The following is a 21,134-nucleotide window of genomic DNA, read 5'->3' as shown; positions in this document are numbered from 1 at the left end:
GTTTAACTCTTTTATCTATTTCTTAAATTTCTGTTTTATAACTTATCCTGACTATATTATCTATATCCCTTTTACTTTGTTTTTGTTTTTTTCTTCCCAATTCCATCCCCACATATTTCTTCCAGAGTGATTTTTCTGGAAACACAAAGCTATACTTTTGTGTTACAGTCTTTAAGAGATTCCCACTCACCCAGGCAGAATCTTATAAACCAGAATCCATTCACAGATCCTCCCTCCATTTTTGTCTTATAATATTTTTAGTATGTTAAATATATTCAAATATAAACCTAGGTAAAAATACCTTATCTTGAATCTTTTATGCAAAACATTTGTAGGTAAAATAAAGCAAAACTATAAAACCAAAAAATTCAAATGAATACTTATTGTGACCAGTGAGATTATATTACTGGATCTAAAAAAATCCTAAAAATAAGTCTGTCCTGTCCTCCAACGTGCAGTTTCCATTAAAGAAAGATCTATCCAAGTTGCCTTAATATTAAGAGATTATGCATTGTCCCTTTCTATTTTAAAATCTTTGCAAGACGTTTAATTCACTGTCATGACTTATTTGACCTTCATTTGACCTTGACATCAGTTACATACATTAGTCCCTATTTCCTTTTTCATTATTCTGCATGAATGAGTAGTGTACTACTAATTACAAATGTGTGAACTGAAATGTTGTGATAACCAAGGAAAAAATGGTCATCTAGATGACCCAGTTGAACATAAGACATTTTTTCCAGAGAAAATCTTTTTTTGTATGTCTTGATACACATAAAACCCTAAGGGTTCATGTAAAATAAATCAGAATCCCTGGTGTAGAGTATAGATCATTCTATTATCTTTACCTTGCTCACATTTTTATCCTTATCTCTTTGGACGTTTGCTCTTCTGGTTCTGATGTTTGCCTGCTCTCTCAAGTCAGCATGCCATTATACTTGAGATTTTATCTATAGCTCCTCTCCTATCCCCTTATCTTATGTTCTTTCCTGCTGTCATGGACTTGACCCTTTCCCTCACCCTGCAATAAACTAGACTTTATTGGAGAGGTGCCTTTGTGTTTCTCTGCATATAGTCATGGCGGTATATTAAGAGTTACTCTTTTTACAACTAACCTGGGCAGAAATGGAGCAATAATATTCTGCTGCTTTTGGATAGTGCTTAAGATGTGGTTAATACCTATGTATGATTGATGAATGAATGACTTATAAAACTGTAGGGACTGGGAAGGTGGCTCAGTGGTACAGCACTTGCCTTGCATGCATGAGGCCCTGGGTTTGATTCCTCAGCACCACATAAGCAAAAAGAAAAAAGCCGGAAATGGCACTGTGGCTCAAGTGGCAGAGCACTAGCCTTGCAGATTTAGTATTCACTTACTCTTTTAGTCAATAGGAAACCACATATTTGTAAGAAGAAATAACTTTCTATAAACTTGAATCCTGAAGAGTTTTATCTATAGATGCTTTCTATATATTGAAGGTAAAATGGCATGAACAGATTCAGATTGGGAAACAACTTCTCTAGTTTGGGGAATAAAACATTACCCCTCACATTATCTATCTATTTTTCTTTCTTTCTTTCTTCCTTCCTTTCTTTCTTTCTTTCTTTCTTTCTTTCTTTCTTTCTTTCTTTCTTCATTACCCCTCACATTACCTTCCTTCCTTCCTTTCTTTCTTTCTCTTTCTCTCTTTCTTTCTTTTTTGTCGGTCGTGGGGCCTGAAACTCTAGGCCTGGGCACTGTCCCTCAGCTCTTCAGCTGTAGACTAGCACTCTACCACTTGAGCCTCAGCCCACTTCCAGCTTTTTCTGCTTATGTGGTGCTGAGGAATTGAACTGAGGGCCTCATGCATGCAAGGCAAGCACTCTACCACTGAACCACCTTCCCAGCTCCACATTATTTGTCTTTTATGTTTACAGAATACTTAAACATCCTAGTCATAATATTTTAAGGGCAAGGGGAAAAAAAGAACTCAGAAGTTAATGAAATGCTTTTTTGTTCATATGCTTTACTTAAAGAAGCATGGTATAACTATAGAAAACACTAAGACTATTAAATATGAACATTTGTGCAAAGACAAATTTGAACCTGGCCACAAGAGGTCATTCATTCAATATCTAATTATTTTAATAATAGATGTATTATTATGAATGTAACAATGAATAGGTCCCTACACATGGGGGGGGGAGATTGACAATATCCAGTACTTCATCTGTTTATTATAGATTTTTGTAAAAATGATATTTTTCAGCTAGTAATATGTGTTGGAAGAAGAATATAACTGGGTGGGGGTAATAAAGCATAATTGGGATCCCTGGTTTAGCTAGAGTGGTCAGAAAAGAACTCTTCACTGAGGGAATCTCTAAACTGAGTTTTGATTGATGAGGAAAACTGATCTATAAAGATCCAAGGGATGCTCAAGAACAGGATGTTCCTGGCATATAATAACAAGCTTGGCTTGTTTTAAAACAGTCAGTCGACGTGGTTTTTTAGTGCATTAGAGGGAGATAAAACTTGGAGTGTCCGGTGAGGACAAAGTCATGCAGGGCTTTGCAACCATGATAGGAGTTAGGATTTTATTCTATTGTGTGATGAAAAGCTGTGGGAGGCTCTGAGGAGGGGAGTGGCATGATCTAATTTGTATTATAATGAGGTCATTGTGGTGATAGTGTAGAGAACCTACTGTTAAGGAGACAGTAGAATTGCCAAGAGATGGGACTGTTGCCTTGGTCCAGATCAGAGATGATAGTGTTTTACAACAGTAGCAGGAGAGATGAAAAGAAGTAAACAAATTCAGGATAAAAAACAAAATTTGGACATAGGAGAATGTACTCTTCCTGATACTTGGGTCTTTCTTTTCCTCTTTATATATGCACTCCTCTACAGCTTTTTTTCCTTCAGCATTACACTTGACAACGCTTGTAGTTCATGTATCTTTACTACTGTATAGTATTTCATAGTATGAATTTGCTGTAATTATTTTATCCATTTTCTGACTGGACTTTTTTTTTTCTTTTAGAAAGAAAAGTCCTAGAGCTAGACATGATGGTACATTCCTGTAATCCCAATACTTGGGAGGCTGAGGCTGGAGGATCATGAGGTCTAGGCCAGCTGGATTACATAGTGAGATTCTGTCTCAAAAAAAACAAGAACAAAGTGGGAGGGAAGGAAGAAAAAAAAGATAAAGAGAAATAAAGAAATATGTTGGGGCTGGGAAGGTGGCTCAGTGGTAGAGCGCTTGCCTTGCATGCACGAGGCCCTGGGTTCGATTCCTCAGCACCACATAAGCAAAAAGAAAAAAGCTGGAAGTGGTGCTGTGGCTCAAGTGGTAGAGCGCTAGCCTTGAGCTGAAAAGCTGAGGGACAGCGCCCAAGGCCCAGAGTTCAGGCCCCACAACTAGACCCCCCCCAAAAAAACATGAAAAAAAGAGAAAAAATGTTACATATATATGTATATATATATATATAAAGAAATATATTAAAGCTGCTAAATTAAAAGTGAGGGAAGGGACAAGAAACCACAATAGCAGTGGTGATTTGATCAAAGTGCACTATATGCAGTATGGAAATATTACAATGAAACCCCTTTCTAAAATTAATATTCACTGAGAGAAAGAGAGACAGAGAGACAGAGCAGAGAGAAAAGAAAAAAAAAGTCTAGGAAAGTGCTATTGACATTCTTATACTTGTTAAAGAGCATAGTAGTTTTCAGTTGATGTGTAAAGAATTACCACAAACTTAATAACTTAAGTCAACACTTGTTTATTAGTATCTCAAAGTTCCACAAGGCAGAAATCTTAACACATGATGTCAGCCAGAGCTGCAGTCTTACCTGAGCCTCTGGGTCCTCTTTATCCACCAGCCCCCTGCAGTTGACAGAATTAAGTTCCTTGCTGAGGTCCTAAGCTCCTAGAGGTTGCCCACTGTTCTTTGCCACATGGTCCTTTTCACAATATGAGAATTGCTTCTTCAGTGCCAATAGAAGTCTTAAAGTTCTGCTAAGATGGCAACTTACATAAAAGTAACCTAATCAAGGAAACATAAATTCACAGGTACCATCAGCTCTGGAGGACTGCATGGAATGTATACAACTGTGGGAGGCTGGAGGGCAGGCGGAATCTTAAAGATCATTTTATAAATTTTATTTACTGCAGAATGTACGTAGGCATTGAATTGCTGAACTATAGAGTATGTGCATCTGCAACTTTATTAGGAAACACCATATTAACTTTATATATAATTGTAACAATTTATACTCCCTATCAGGAGACTCTTAAGACTTCTCATTATTTCACATTCTTGCCTGAACTTGTATTTCTATGATTTTTTTTTGGTGTAGTGAATTTAAAATTATATCTCATAGTGATATGATTATACATTTTCCATATTACAATAAGACATCATTTGTAATGTTTTTAGCCCTTTGTGTTTTGTACCCATGCTGTGTTTTTTGTCCTTTTTCTATTGGATTATTTTTCTTCTTGACTGCAGAATGTTTCATCCTAATGTGTTTCAAAACTCTTCTCCCAACTTGTAGCGTGTTACAGAAGAGAAATTCAATTTAAATATGATAAAGTAAGTATTTCTCTTTAAGGCTGGAACTTCTGGATTCTTGTTTGAAGAATCCGAGGAATCCTTAACTTGATGTGAATAATCTCTTTATACCTTTCCTATTTGTCTTTAATTGAAGATAGAATTAATTTTAGGTACAGGATAAATTAGAGATCCATTTTGTGTGTGTGTGTGTGTGTGTGTGCGCGCGTGTGTGCGCGCGCACACGCGTGCGCATGCTCACGTGCCCGCACACGCTAGACCTGGGGCTTGAATTCAGGGCTTTGGTAACCACCTGAACTGTTTCACTCAAGGTTAGAGCTCTGCCATTGAGCCATAGCTCCGCTTACAGCTTTTTTTTTTTTTTTGGATATTAGAATCTTATGGACTTTCCTGCTCAGGCTGGCTTGACGCACATTCTTCATGTCTCAGCCTCTTGAGTAGCTAGAATTACAGATGTTGTTTTCTTATACATGACTAACCACTTGTTTCTGAACCACTTATTGAATAGTCTCTCATTTCTTTACAGATCTGCAGTGTAGATTGAGTTACATATTCGTGTATTTATCCATTATCTGTTGCTGTAACAAATTATTGGAGGCTGAATACATTATAAAGAAGTGTAGTTAGTTCCCAATTCTAGAGCCAGAAAGTTCAAGACCCAATGATCCCATCAGGCCTCTAGGGAAGACCCCACTGACTGCATTGATAGCCTGGTAGGAACACCACATGGTGACACAAGAAGCAGAAAGAGAGATTTTGGAGCCATACTTTTTCTTTATATAAGAACTCATGAGAACTAGTCCTTGAAAACTATATTAATTACTCCCAAAGGTGGCACTCTAGAAACCTACTTATCTTCAACTCAGCCTTATCTCTTAAAGGTCCCACCACCTTCCAGCACTGTCACATTGGGGACAAAGCTTCCAGCACACGAACCTTTTGGGAACACAAATCACATTCAAACTGGAGTCTCTGTTCTCTAGCCTATTGTTCTGTTTTTCTATCCCAACATGGGTATTTGGCTACTTACTACAATTTTAAAGTAAATTTGACAGCAGGTTGGGCAAGGCCTCTACCTTATTCCACTTCTTCAGGAATTTTTTTTTGTATTTGCTGATTTAAAAAATCAGCTTAAATTCCGTTAAATATAAACTTTATTGGAATTTTTATTGAGTTGTCATTAAATCTGTGTATCAATTTGAAGAGAACTGACAGCTTATCCTGTATCAAATTTCTTTGTGAGGGGCTGGGAAGGTGGCTCAGTGGTAGAGCTCTTGCCTTGCATGCATAAGGCCCTGGGTTTGATTCCTCAGCACCACATAAACAAAAAGAAAAAAGCCAGAAATGGTGCTGTGGCTCAAGTGGTAGAGCGTTAGCCTTGAGCTGAAGAGCTGAGGGACAGTGCCCAGGCCCAGAGTTCAGGCCCCACAACCGGACCTCCCCCTCCAAAAAAAATTCTTTGTGAACAGTGTCTTTGCATTTGTTTTTGTCTTCTTTAGTGTCTTTCAGTGAAGTTTTAAAATTCTTTTCTTAAAGGACTGATATATATATATATATATATATATATATATATATTTTTTTTTTTTTTTCTTTTTGCATCTTCCTAGCTCTGTTATATCTTTGGTCATTGTAAATGCAATATGTGCTGATGTGTTTGTGCGTGTGGTTTACTTTTGAGATCAAGTCACGGTATATATAACTCATGCTGGCCTGGAATTCCTGATCCACCTTCCATAGCCTCCCCAGTTTGGGAGTTTGCATTAAGAATAACCATAGGTGGTTGTCAGGTTTCCTTTATCAAGTTGAAATTTATATTCTCTTCATTTTCATATTTGCTTTGTGTATTTGATTTTGATAAGTGGATGTTGAAATTTCTCAAATGCTTTCTCTATATCTGTGGAGGTGATCCTATGTGTTTTTTTCTTTGATCTGCTAATGCAGTGAGTTACATAAATATATTTCCTAATGTTAAACCAAACAAGTTTATTTAGATGAGCTCTTGTGACATATTTTGATATTTACATATTGTAGGCTTTGATTAGTCTCTGGCGTCAGTGTTTATTAAATCTAATTTTGCCTAGCTTTTGGATTATGAGGATTTTTTTCTCACTGGGTCAATGGTATTTTAAACATGATAGTTTAAAAATAGCCAGCTACTCCCAAGACAGGGACATAAGTAGTTTTTTTTCTTTCTTGCTATTGTTTTTAATGTACTTATAACGCACTATGTGATCCTTTTGTTTCTTTTGTATGTTCTTTCCCCACGGTATAACCCCTGTCCTCACTGGATTTGATACCGGTGTTCTGCATCTTGTATATACATTTTTGTAATTTGGGGAGGGGAAGGGATATAGTGGAATGCTTAAATGGTGATGCAGGTTGACCCAGTGTGACGACCAGATGTATAGGACATTATGTTGAAAACAAACTTTAAGATGTTATGATGTCAGGGAGGGGAGGCGGGGGGGGGGAGGGGGGAGGGGAGGAGAGAAGTGATGGTAGGAGGAAAACAAAGGAGGAGGTAACAACAAAATGCACTCATTACCCTACTCGTGTAACTGTAACCTCTCTGTACAATATTTTTACAATAATATATATAATAAAAAATAGCCAGGTACTAATGGCTCATGCTTTTGATTCTAGCTACTCAGGAGGCTGAGATCTGAGCATCGTGATTTGAAGCCAGCCCAGTCAGGAAAGTCCATGAGACTCTTATCTCTAATTAATCACAGAATAAAACCAGAAGTGGAACAGTGGCTCAAATGGTAGAGTGCTAGCCTTGAGCAAAAAGAAGCTCAGGGACAGGACCCAGGCCCAAAGTTCACGCCCCAAGACCAGCAAAACAAAAACATAAAAACCAAAACTTCTATCTAGCATTTTAGGAATGCTATAAAGCAGAATTTTTTCTAAGATGTCAAGTTTACCAAATATCCAGAACTTGAATTCTGCTTTCTCATATTTTTAGCACAAAAGCTTTAGTTAATATATGATACAGTTTAAATGACCACCTAACACCACTTCAGCCTTTCCTTCTTGTGACAAAGCACAACTATCCCACTCACTGCTGAGATGGAGGACTATGTAGTGGAAAAGAACATTGTAGTAGGAGTCAAAGGGCAAGTACTCATGCCAGCACCACCACTTACTGAGGTTTTGGCCAAGCCACTTGCTCTATGTTTCATTTAACCATCTGCTGAAGCTAGCTCACATATATTTACGAGTGTGATCATGATATAAGGGAATATGTGAAAAACAATGTTCACAAGTATATTTTCTGCTATGGAACTGTAACAAATGGAGTTTGGAAGGGGAGAGGGTTTATTAGATTGTACTAGGGATATTTTTAGAATAATGAAACTGTTTTGTACAATACTGTTTATGTGATATACGTGCACGTACACTTGCACATGCTAGTCCTGGGGCTTCAGCTCAAGGCTGGCCACTGTCCTTGAGCTTTTTGCTCAAGACTAGAGCTCTACCATTTGAGCCACAGCTCCACTTCAGCTGTTGTGGTTAATTGAACTTTCTTGCCCAGGCTGGCCTTGAATTGCAGTCCTCTTTTCTCAGCCTCCTAAGTAGCTAGGATTATAGCTAGGATGCCATTGGCATCCAACCTTGTATTACTTCAATGGTAGGTATATGATACCATATATTTGTTAAAACTCAGAGTGAGCTTTGATTCAAACCCAAGGCCTTTCATGTAATACCATGTAGTCTGCCACTGAACAAAACTGCAGTCCCCTAGTCAATCATTATGTATACTCAGTTTAAAAGATAATTTAGGAGGAGTGAATTTTCAGAATAGAACAAAGACTAAAACCAACAAATTTAACTGTACTTACAAATGTATACAGTGACTTCCCTGAAAGGGGCTAAGGAAAATGAGCTGACATAAATTAGCAAGATTAAAGGCAGTAGATACTGTAGTAACTGTACTACTTAGGTGGTAGGAACTGACCAAAGGACTGTGTAGTTGGTAAAGTTTCCCATAGGGTAAATACTGAAGCCACTATGCATGTGCACTGGAATTAAACAATTAATAGTTAGATGGTATATTTTGTTTTTTGTTTTTTTGTCAGTTGTGGTGCTTGAACTCTGGGTCTGGGCGCTGTTCTTCAGCTCAAGCGTAGTGCTCTACCATTTGAGCCACAACACCACTTTAGGTTTTCTGGTGGTTTATTGGAGATAAGAGTTTCATGGGCTTTCCTGCCTGGGCTGGCTTTGAACTGCAATCCTCAGATCTCAGCCTCCTGAGTGGCTAGGATTACAGGTATGAGCCACAGATGCCCAGCTTTGGATGGTGGTTTTTTACTGTTAGGGTGGAAGAATATAGATTAGCAAAACCAGAAAGCAGGCTAAAGGCATGGATGAAGTGGTAAACTACCAGCCATGAATGAATACCAGAAGGTTAGTTGGAAATACTAGTATGAATTCTAATGTAAATGTAGGCAAATGCATGTAGAAACAGTTACAGATACAGGTATGAATATATGGTTGTTGTGCACAATAAGAAAGAACACACTCAGTGCCCAGACTATTCTCTAATGAAAGGAACAAAGATTCTGGAGAAACGTCTGGTTCTAGGATTGGATCAGGGAATGAACAAGATGAGCTATTGTATCTTATAATGCCAGGAAAGTAAGGAAGTGCTAAAAACATGACAATGGGGGTATGTCAAAAGGACATATAAGTCCACCGAAAGTACTGTTAATTTCCAAAGCTGGAACACTTTGAGCAACAAAAATTAAGTGCTATTGAGTTATAATCCAAAGTTTAAAACAAATATCCATGGTCCATACTGATATAAACACAGATTGAATAAGTACATCAACCCAGGGAGAAGAGAGAAAAAAGGAATGCAAAAGAATTCCAAATATATTATGTTGTCAATCTTTTATTTGCCCTTATAAAAGGTGGGCCTTAACTCCTCTAAATCTTTTGTTGTTGTTTGTTTTTGACTCTGGTTCTGGGGCTTGAACTCAGGGATTGACCGCTGTCCCTGAGCTACTTCTACTCAAGGCTAGTTCTCTATCACTTGAGCCACAGTGCCTTCTTCAGCCTTTTCTGAGTAGTTTATTGGAGATGAGAGTCTCATGGACTTTTCTGTGGCTTTGAACCACAGTCCTCAGATCTCAGCCTCCTGAGTAGCTAGAATTACAGGCATGATCCAACAGCATCTGGCTTTCCCTAAATCTTAAATGTGGGTTCTGCATGTTAGTTTCCTTCCAGAAGAGTGCAGTGGAATGGGGGAGGAGAGGCTAACTGGACAAGAGAGAAACTTGCCAAACATTGTCTGCGCCAGGTGGTCAGATTAATAACAGCAATAGGTCATACTGATAGCATGTGCTCTTGATATGATGTAATTTGATAAGGGCAGCAATCACTCTGTGATTTTCCTCCATAAAACCATTACCTTGTAAGAATGTTGAAAGGGGTAACATTGATCAACAGATACATTGTAATCATAAACCTCTTTGTTAAATGGCAATTCCTGGTTTTGGTTTTTTTTTGTTGTTGTTGTTTCTGTTCTTTGGTTCCAGTCCTGGAGCTTGAACTCAGGACTTAAGCACTGTCCCTGAGCTTTTTTGCTCAAGGCTAGCACTCTACTACTTGAGCCACAGCTACACTTCCAACTTTTTTGGTGCGTATTTGGAGATAGTCTCATCTTGTCCAAACTGGCTTTGAACCTTGATCCTCAGATCTCAGCCTCCTGAGTAACCAGGGTTACAGGAGTGATCCACCAGCACCCAGCTATGTCAACTCCTTTGTACAACTAATTAAAAGACAATACAATGATAAAAAGAAAATTACCTTGACTAAAATTGTGTAGCTCAGTGTAGAGTGCTTGCCTAGTACTCATGAGGCTTCTGGTTCTATCCCTAGCACCCCCAATATAAAACAGTCTATAGACTTAATCTGTTCATGAGGAAAGATATTTGATAAATAAACACTTTCTAAAAAATACCTGATCAGTATGCCCTAAAGTTCACAGTACTTAAAAACAAGAAAAGTCCCACTGTCAGAAACAAGAACATCAAGAGACATTACAACTAATTGTAACATTCTGGATTCTGGAAGAGAAAAAGGTAAAAGTGAAGGAAATCTGGAAAGGTACAGATTTAAGTTTATTATAATGTATTACTACTGTATTAATTGATACCTTTGCTTTATATAAGATTTAAAAAATAGGATACACTATGTCAGATATATAGGAACTCGATGTTAAATGCAACCTTTCTGTAACTCTAAAACTGTTCTGATATTCAAAGTTTGCCTTAAAAATGAAGCTAGACTGTTTGCATACAATACCTGGTGCACATTTCAAGCTGTCGCTCATCTGTATGTCTTTATTGTCTCAAAATGGACTGAGCTTTTGGGTAGGTGGTTTTCTACCACATTAAGTACTTGGCTCTTCAATTTCAAAACTACAAAGAATAATATCAGACAAACAAAAGAATGCTCCTCAGTAGTCTTCAGTGGATGTCTCTGCCTAAAGGAGCACAACTTAGTTAAGAAGGTAACACTCAGGTACCAACCTGCTTAGATTCAGCTCCCAACCCCTTACTTACTAGTTGTGTACTTCTGGTAACCCTAAATAACTCAAATTATTTAACGTCTCTGTGTCTTATTTTCCTTATTTGTTAAATTGATTCTTGGGAGGACTTAACTACATCAATATATGTAAAGAATTGGTAGTAATGCCTGACACAAAGCAAAAACTATGCAATTTAATTTTTTTAAATTACTGCTTTGCTCTTTAGTTTGGGGATTTTTACTGTATCTCTTTTCTCCTTCAGCATACTGATGTTTAGGTTGTCATTCCAACAAAATGGTATCCATAATGCTTTGTTCATAAGGTGGAAAACATGGATATTATAAAGATTTGTGAAAAGTTAAGACCCAAACTTGATAATTGCTAATCCAGTTTCACGCTTTATGTGTCTTAGTGACTGAGTTGTGAAGAAGCTACAGAACCTGACAGGATCTACCTTTTAATAGGCATAGAATTGGCACACAAAGTTAATTTTTTATTTTGCTCCTCAGTAGATTCCTTATTATGATATCTACATTTTAGCCAGGTATGGTGGCTCACATCCATAATCCCAGCACTTGGTGGTCAAAGCAGTAGAATCAGGAGGTCAGCCCAAACTAGTAGCCTAAGCTAGTAAGACAATGTCTGGAGGGTAGTGGAAGGAAAGGAAAAAAGATAACCACTTTTTAAAATATTTATTAAACTTACATTTTTGGGTGTAGGCAAAACACTATCTTCACTGTAAATCTTTCCAATGTAAGATTCAACATTGGAAATTTCAGTGATATTTGAAGCAAAAATGGGATGTATCATAGAAATGTGTATTTTAAGACTTTTCCTTTCCTGCTTAAAATACATTGCAGCACTTTGGAAAATTCTTACAGAGCCGGGTGCCAGTGGCTTATGCCTGTAATCCTAACTACTCAGGAAGCTGAGATCTGAGGATTGCTGTTCAAAGCCATCCAGAGCAGGAAAGCCTGTGAGACTCTCATTTCCAATAAACTATTCAGAAAAGGCTGAATGTGGCACTGTGTTTCAAGTGATAGAGTACTAGCCTTGAGCAGAAGAAACTCAGGGACAGTGCCCAGGACCTGAGTTCAAGCCTAGGACCAGCAAACAACACTAACAACAACAAAATCCTCTTTACAAATCAGTAGTTGCTGTACAACAGTGGTAGTATGCCAAGTAGAATAAAAAAAAAATCTGTGGCTGTGTGGCCAAGGCCACTCTTGTATCTTGTTTGAGTCCAGGCTCCTGCATCTGTAAAATGGTGAGAATAGGATTGCGTGGCCTGCCTTCTTCCCTCCATTAAAGGATTGCTATGAGGATTAGTCAGGTATGAATGTGAGAGCTCTCTAAGCTGTAAAACCTACACAAATATCATTTGTTGCATGATTCTCAGGTCTTCAGCCAGAGTAAGCTCTAAAGGAGCTTTATAATCATATTAAGTGTTGCTGTCATGTGAACACTTTAGTTAGGAAGTTATAAGGTGAAATTATTTGAATCTTGAACCCACAATGTTGTTTTTGAGACGTCTTATTATGTCATCTAGGCTGGCCTTCTGAAGGCCGCGATTTGCTGGGATTACAAATACTCACCATCAAACCACACCCATCTTCCAACAATGTTTGCTTGTTTCTTTGAAACTGGAGCTTCACATATGCTAGGCAAGTGCCCATGTGCAATGCTTTTGATGAAAAATTTCCTCCCATTGCTTTTGTTATGATGTTTCACTTGGTGTGAAAAGAAAAGGTGCTGTTTTAGTGTAGAATTTTCCCTTTCAGGTAGCACGTATGAAGAAAAAATTCACAAACTCCTCTAAAAACTTAGATTATGGTTTGGGAAGGGATCTCTGGACACAGACCCATTTGTCCTAGTGTGGAGATGACCAGCAGAGGGCGTGCAAGTTTTCCTTGGTGCTTGGCTTCAGCTCCTGCGCCAGGCTGGCCATCTGTGTTTTCTGTCTGATGATTAACAAGTACTATAAATAAAAGATATTGGGGGCTTCAGAAACACCTTTACTAAGTGGAGAGAGAAGACAGCCACAATGCAAAAGGGTAGTGTAGAAGTAGAGAGTGGAATCATGGTCACCAGAAGCTAGGAAGAGGGAAGGGAAAGGTAAGAATATAGGGAAATGCTAAAGCAGAAAAAGTACTAAAGGGGGGAGGAGGAGTGTTTTAGAGTTCTACAGCTCCGCAGCATGACTTTCTCCACAGCATTTTATTATAAATATTATAAAGAACTAGAAGAGCCAGCCCAAAGGTTTCTACATGAAGAAATGATAAATATTTAAAGATACAGAAATGCTAGTTATCCTGATTTGATCATCACCCTGTACCCATGAATACATATGTATAGTTAATACTTTTGAGTGAGACAAACAGAAAACAAAGTAGTAAGTGCCTGCCATAGTTGGTGAGTAGAACGTTTCTAAATAACTGGAATTTGGCATTGCAGTGGTTTGTTTTCCACCTTTTGCTACTTTTGGGGTATGTGTGTATGTGTATGCATGCGTGTGTGTGTGTGTGTGTGTGTGAATTTGTATATGCCAGTATGAAGGCTTGAACTCAGGGCCTTACACTCTCATCCAGCTTTCTTGCTGGACTCTACCACTGACTCACATCTCCAGTGCAATGTGTATTTCTTGGTACATATATGTTAATTTCTAGAAATGAGACCATACATACTATTTTATCTTTTTTCCCACAGCCTACAAGTTACAGACTTGTAATACATTGGAGTTTTTAGCAACATTTTAATGGCTTCATAATTTTCTTTTCTATGGATATACATAATAACAGTAACAAGTCAGCACTAAATTATTTTTAGATTGTAATTTTAAGTATAGTATATAAACAATGATGTACTATCCTTCATAAATTTTTCTTATTGTATCATAGGCTGTATTTCTAAAACTTGAGTATAGGCTTATGCCTGTACTCCTAGCTACTCAAGAAACTGAGATCTAAGGATTGAAGTTCAAAGCTAGCCCAGGCAGATAAATCTGAGAGATTCATGTTCAACTAACCAACGAAGTCCAGAACTAGAGCTGTAGCTCAAATGGTAAAATGCTAGCCTTGAGCAAAAAAGCTAAGCAAAAGTGTAAGGCTTTCAGTTTAAGTCCCAGTAGCAGCATACACAAGAAAGTTCACATTGTAGCAAGGTACCCATGGCTCACACCTGCAATCCTAGTTATTCTGGAGGCTGAGATCTAATGATCAGATTTGGGCAGATATCTCTACTTACCAGCAAAAATCTGGAAGTGGAGTTGTAGCTCAAGTGGTAGACACCAACCTTGAGCAAAAAGTTGAGCAAGAGTTCAAGACCCTAAGTTAAAGTTCCAGTCCCAGCATGAGTGTGCACATGTGTACATCCATATACACAGTGTTCATAAATGAAAAAAGGAAACCTATTGAGGAAGATTTGGCAAAAGAGGGTAGGGAGTGTCATAGAGGAAGTGAGAATTATTGGGATATAGTGTAATCATATGGAGATGTAACAGTGAAATCCTCCCTGTATAACTAATACTGCAAACTTTTTTAAAAAAAGTTTATATATCCACATGAGAGGCTGTAGCAGGGGGTGAAGAGTTTGAGGCCAGCCCGACTACAGGGTGAGACCCTGGCTTAAAGCAAATAAGTAAGACGGCGCTGGTGGCTCATACCTGTAATCCTAGCTACTAAGGAGGCTGAGAGCTGAAGATCACAGTTCAAAGCCAGCCCAGGCAGGAAAGACCTTATCTCCAATAAACCACCGAAGTGGCGCTGTTGCACATGTGGAAGAGTGCTAACCTTGAGCTGAAGAGATAAAGGACAGCGCCCAGAGTTCAAGCCCCACAACTGACAAAAAAAAAAAAAATCTAAGACACAAACAAAAACATCCTAAATAAGTCGTTCATTGGTCTGTTTTATATTTCAATGAATGCTCCCCATGCATGAGTTTACATGATGGTACATTATGTCCTGGTCATTGGAAAATATTATTTCACTGAGTTGTATAATGACTGTGTTGACACATTTCATTAGATAGTATCAGAAAGCTCTTACTCTCAGCAGAACAGTATGTGAGTATTGGAAAGATGTTAAGCTGACAGTGGTGGACACAAGTCTTCCCCAATTCCTATTTTTGATTAAAAGCTTTAATTTTATCCCAGGCAAAACGAGGTGTCAGTTGTTTTCTTAACAGGCAGACTTCGTTTACTTTTGAGAAAATGCCAAAGTAAAACTGGCACTTCATGAGAACAGTTTTTATGGCTTCTTAAAGAAATTCTTAAGTGAATCTGTCTGTTTTCCCTGTGAGGGCAAGGCTGGATGTGAAGGAGATTCAGTTCTGTGTTCTGATTGAATTTGGAGCCACTGCTTAAGATTTTCCCATGTCGGCCTTTTATACACAATGCGCCTCCCCAGTTCCAGGATTGGGCACTAAAACCAAAGCAAGGCGAAAAATGGGTTGATTTTATAAAAAGAATTCTGACTTCCTGAAGGCCCAAAACCCTTCAGCGACCCCTCGGCCACACTTTCAGAACCTCTAGTCTCTAAAGTAATTGTAGCAACCAGTCTCTCCTCAAAGATCGATTTGGGAATCATTGGTGACCCACTAACGTCAGAGAGCAAGACTGCTCAGGAGCTTGTGGAAAAGTTTCTTCACTCCTAAAAAAGAGACCCCAGTATCTAGCCATCCTTTGATTTATTTTTGCTAGTTTTTAGAATGGCATTAGCACATTTTGTATTTATTCCTTATATAAGTAAGAAACATTGTAATATTTTCACCATCCATTATAGTTTACTTTCTCAAGCACTTCTATGTAAGCAATGTACTTGTCTTTTAGTTTCCCTTTTTTATACTTAGGGCTTTGGTATTATGTTTAAGAGACTTACTATCTTATTTTTTGGAAATATTCACCTATAATTTCCTTGGCCTGTTAAGATGTGATTTTGTTTTTTTGCATTTAAAAGTTTAATTTATCTGGAGTTTATTTTGATGTTACATGCAAATATAACTTTTCTTCTTCTTTTTTTTTTTAATGGTAGCCTGCTTTCTTAATATACTTCTTTCACTAAAACTAGCTTTGTCCCACTGATTTGAAATCGTATTATAAATGAAATTCTTATCTGTATTTTGACTAGTGCCTGGACTTTCTATTGTGTGTCTTTGTTTTGGTTATTTCCTGGTGTTAGAAATGTGGCCCAGATTGACTTTTTTAGTGTGTTCTCTAATGTCTGGAAGGGCCAAGCATCGTTTTCCCCACCCCCACAGCCTACCCCACCACAACCACACACCACTCTTTTCCTTTGAGTATTTTCCTGGCACTTCCTAAATGTTGATCCTTCCAGATGAACACTTAAATTACTTGTTCAAGTTCCCCGAAACCATTTCTGGAATTTTGATTGGAATCCTTTAATTTTATAGATGATTTTGGCAAGAATTTACATTTTTATAGTAATGAATCTTTAGCTCCAGAAACTCATGTAACTATCTTCCTGTTTACTGAAGTTGTCCATGTCTTCCTGTGGAGTTTCATAACTTTCTTTTTAACAGTCCTGCACATGTGTTGCTAAGTTTATACCTATGGTGCTTCATATTATTTTAATGCATTTATAAAGAGATCTTCCCCCCTGCTACATATATTTTCTTTTTTTTTTGTTTTAAGAGAATACTTTTTGAAAACATTTAGCTCATATTTCCAAATAGTTTTGGCTTTGTAAAACAGAGTTGCAGTAAGGATACCATCATTTGTGGTATTACAGTATGTACTGTGAATTTGACTTGAGGTATAACTGTTGAAGACTGTTAAAGGAGACAGAACATACAAGAAACTGTTACCTTAATGAATCTGATTCTCCACGCTGGTTATACTGGGAGTTTGCACATTTGTAACAACAAGAACAAGCTTTCTCTGAAAACAAAGGGTATTACCCTACAGCAGAGTTTGCTACCATTGAGAAGTTAAAAAGAATGCCGGCTTGCTCAGAGGACATTCTCTTCAAACAGAATTTCAGAAATGTTTTGCCCTTATTGGACCAAATAGTAGTCTGTTAAAATGATGTATTAGAGGATACAACACTTGTTTTGAAGTCTGGTTTTAGTTAAACAACATCACCTTTTAGATACCTTTTATGTTGCCAGGTAGCAGAGAGGTGGCTGACAGGTTTATGTATTGTTGTTATTGTTGTTTTAAAAGAATCATCATTTAATCAGATTGTTTTTGTATTAAATAAGATTCAAGTTGCCCCAGGCAGTATGGATTGGCAGTGTTTCAGCTATTTGAGAAAATGGAATTTGCCAGCTTTCTAAGGCCATTTGAAATAAACAAACACATTTCTTTTCATCCACATTATGGATTTTAAAAAGCTTGTGTGAACTAGCCTGGTATCTTAATTACCATTTAAAATGTTCCTAAAGAAAATGTGCTTCTGAGTGCTTAACTGTCTTACAAAAATTTTAAGAATAAGACCTTTCATAAATTGGAGATTACTAAAGTTTCTCTGTGTGATATGTTCCTTGGAGATTAAGGATATTATTTATACTCTCAGTTGTTCTTCAGCAGCTTGTTGTGCAGCATTATCCATAGAGCTACTACGTTATGTTATTATCTAAACATTGATTGATTGATTGATTGCAGTACTGGAATGAACCCAGAGACTCTCTCTTGTCCATGCTAGGCAAGGACTCTCCCAACTGAGCTACTGGACCCCCAACACTAAACAATTCTTAAATTCATTGATTTTTTTTGGTAAAGCTTATATGGTTTCTTGGGATACCATCTAGTATGTGTTTTGTAAAGAACAATTAGATTCTTTTTTCTTTGGGGGTGAGGCATCTGGCTTCAGACGGAATCCCTGTGTGCCATCTTTCAGGCCATGGCTTTATCTGGAAGGCCTCTTGTGGGGAGAAATTGCCTTTCTCACACCAGTGTTGGTGCCCCTCCAGAGCATAGTAGTTCTTTGTGGGGGATCAGGCAGAAGGGGAAGAAAAAGGGACTCTAGACCCTCTGCCAGGTAATTATTTTCATAAATCTTAACTGCTTTCCTAGCCAGGGACCTCAAGTCAGAGGACTCCCTATTGGGGGCCTCTGCTGAGACACTTCCTCCACAATGAGTCTACCCCATTCCATTTTGAATTTCCCCTCATCCCTCTCCTCCAGTCTCAGAGGTCTATAAATAAGTAGGTGACTTTATTTTTCCTGACCCCTTGACAGTGAGACCCTTTCCCATTATGCTGTATCCACCTGATCAGCCAGTACCATTCACTAGAAGGAAAATGGAACAGTGGGCTGCCACTTTTTGCTTCCTGCTTGCACTCTTGTAGCAAGCAAGCCACTTGGTTTTGCTTTCAATTTGTCTTGTCTTAATTAACCACATCAGCATCTAATTACTAGGTAGTAGTGGGTGGGGATTAACTATTCCTTAATTTATTGTGTTTATTTTTTTCCTTTTCAAGCTCTAAGTGGTGCCCTTTAAAAATGTTACAGAATTTATTTAATAATTGTACATTTTTGAAGCTGTAGTTTATCATTTTCTTTGTTAAGAACTCTGTGACATAAGAATGGCTTCCATTTTAGCCATGGAAGTAAACAGAGTAAGTGACTCTTCCAAAAATCATAATAGGTGGCTGGACCAGAGGTTAACTTGGGGTTTATTCTATTCTTCATTCAGCACATCTTTCTATACAGACTACATCACACCACTTTGTTGATAAGTTAATCAGACTTCCTTAGGAAGTTGAGGTTAGTTAGAGCTGTTTAAACTGTATCTTTCTTTCTCTTTTTCTCTCTTTTTTATGCTGGTACTGTGGCTTGAACTCAGGGCCTGAGTGTCGCCCCTTAGCTTTTTCGCTCAAGGCTGGTGCTCTACCACGTAAACCATACCTTTATGCCCAGCTTTTTTGGTGGTTAATTGGAGATAAGAGTCTCACAGACTTTCCTGCCTGTTCTGGCTTTGAACTTCAAACTTCAGATTTTAGCCTCCTGAATAGCTAGGAATTTCGGTGTGAGCCACTTTTGTCTCCAGGCTAGTGCTCTACCACTTGAGCTACAGCTTTACTTTTGGCTTTTTGGTGGTTAACTGGAGATAAGGGTCCTATGGACTTTCCTATCCAGTCTGGCTTTGAGCCTTAATCCTGATTTCAGCCTCCTGAGTCTAGGATTACAGGCCTGAATCACCAGCACTCAGCCTAAAATACCTCTAAATGGATTGCTGGATTCTTTGGTACTCCTGCAGCTCTGAGGAATCAGTAAGAAGAGCATAGTAGTGACAGCATAGTAATAATATCAGATACCTTTAAACACTCACCAGGAACCCATTACTATGGTACTTACATTATCTTCTCCTATATTTTAAAATGGTCTTATTAGACAGATTTTACATATGATATTTCTGTTAAGGAAAAGTAAGAGCAGAATTCTCTGGTACAGAATCTTCAGTTACTATATGTCCATGTTGAAAATGCTCCATTTAAAGGAAAAAATTCTCTTACCAGGGTTGACCAAATATATATATATATGTGTGTGTGTGTATATATATATATATATATATATACATACATATATGTATATATATATATATATTTTTTTTTTTTTTTTGTTAATCATGGGGCTTGACTTCTGGGCCTGAGCGCTGTCCCTGAGCTCTTTCAGTTCAAGGCTAGCACTGTACCACTTGAACCACAGCGCTACTTTCAGTTTTCTGGTTGTTAATTGGAAATAAGAGTCTCATGGACTTTCCTGCCTGTGTTGGTTTTGAACCTCAGTTCTCAGGTCTCAGCCTCCTGAGTAGCTAGGATTGTAGACGTGAGCCACTGGCACCCAGCAAATATATATATATATATATATATATATATATATATAATATTATATATAATATATTGCATATCTATATCCACAGCACCACTTCCAAAATATTTTAATGATATTTATTTTGTTTGTTTGTTGCCAGTCCTGGGGCTTGAATTCAGAGCCCTGAGTTGGGTTTTTTTTTTTTTTTCCTTCAAGACTAGTGCTCTACCACTTGAGCCATAGCTCTACTTCCAGCTGTTTGGGTAGTTAATTGGAGACTGGGGTCTCATGGACTTTCTTGCCCAGGCTGGCTTCAAATCAAGACTCTTAGATCTCAGCCACCTCAGGACCTAGGATTACAGCATGAGGCACTGGCACCTGGTTCAACTGTGTAGCTGATAAACACAAATCTAGGTGTAAGCTCTTTGTGCATAATACAAATATAACCATAAAACCAATAAAACTGAAACTAGCAGCATTATACTGTGACTGCTGGTGTTTTGCTGAAGCTAAATTGCAGCTCATTATGAACCAGGCAATGACCATCACCACGCAGGTTCTTTTGACTTCAGCCCATCTGTGCTGTTGTGTGCTCTGTGTCTGCTCGATTCCCTCACCGCTTTTCTCTATTCAAAATACTGTGGAATCTTTTTACAGTGTGCTGTATACTCAGATGCATCATTTACATATCACATCTGTGCTGCTTGTTGCCAACAAGATCATAACTGCAAACACAGGCAGTGAAACTAAGTCGCTGTTCTGTGTGTGCTTCTGATGGTTTCCTTTTAAGATTATTACCGTAATAAAAACACAGTTTAAAAAAATGGTCACAGGACCTTCGCTCAACAAATCCAGTTTTAGGAGCTGTGCCTAGTGGGAGATGTTCCTGAAGATGGAATAATGGAAATCTCTTAAACTGACCTTCAGAAGATGTAAATGAGGTTGTGAATGATAGTAGAGGTTTTAGCTTTTTTTTTTTTATTGTGAAAATACTGTACAGAGGGGTTACAATAACATGGGCAAGATAGGTTTTAGCTTTTGTCAGTGCCAAAGTGTTTCTCTTGGAGTTTGTGGGCTTGAGGCCTTAGCGACACTGTAAGAACCTCTCATTAAAAGCAGTATTTCCCTTTCATTGTTGCGGTGTGACTGTTTTTGTTACTAAGAGACACTGGTTAATTCTGGTTTTTAGACCCCTTGTTTCTATTAAACCCAGACTTTAGCCAGGTCAAGTTCAACAAACCTACTTAGTCCTTTTTTTTGGCGGGGGGGGGGGGG

The 21,134-nt window shown here is 38.0% G+C and overlaps 1 protein-coding gene across 1 annotated transcript in view; it reads left to right on the top strand.

Annotated features, from left to right (window-relative positions):
- The window catches only part of Mettl8 (methyltransferase like 8), a 99,433-nt gene that overhangs the window by 1,104 nt on the left and 77,195 nt on the right, over window positions 1–21,134 (top strand). The gene's annotated exons all lie outside the window — the stretch shown is intronic.

This window comes from Dipodomys ordii, unplaced genomic scaffold, assembly GCF_000151885.1.
Source record: "Dipodomys ordii isolate 6190 unplaced genomic scaffold, Dord_2.0 Scaffold5, whole genome shotgun sequence".
NCBI classification, from domain to species: Eukaryota; Metazoa; Chordata; class Mammalia; order Rodentia; family Heteromyidae; genus Dipodomys; species Dipodomys ordii.
Note: the sequence above shows the minus strand (reverse complement) of the source record. Positions and strands in the feature narration are given on the sequence as shown.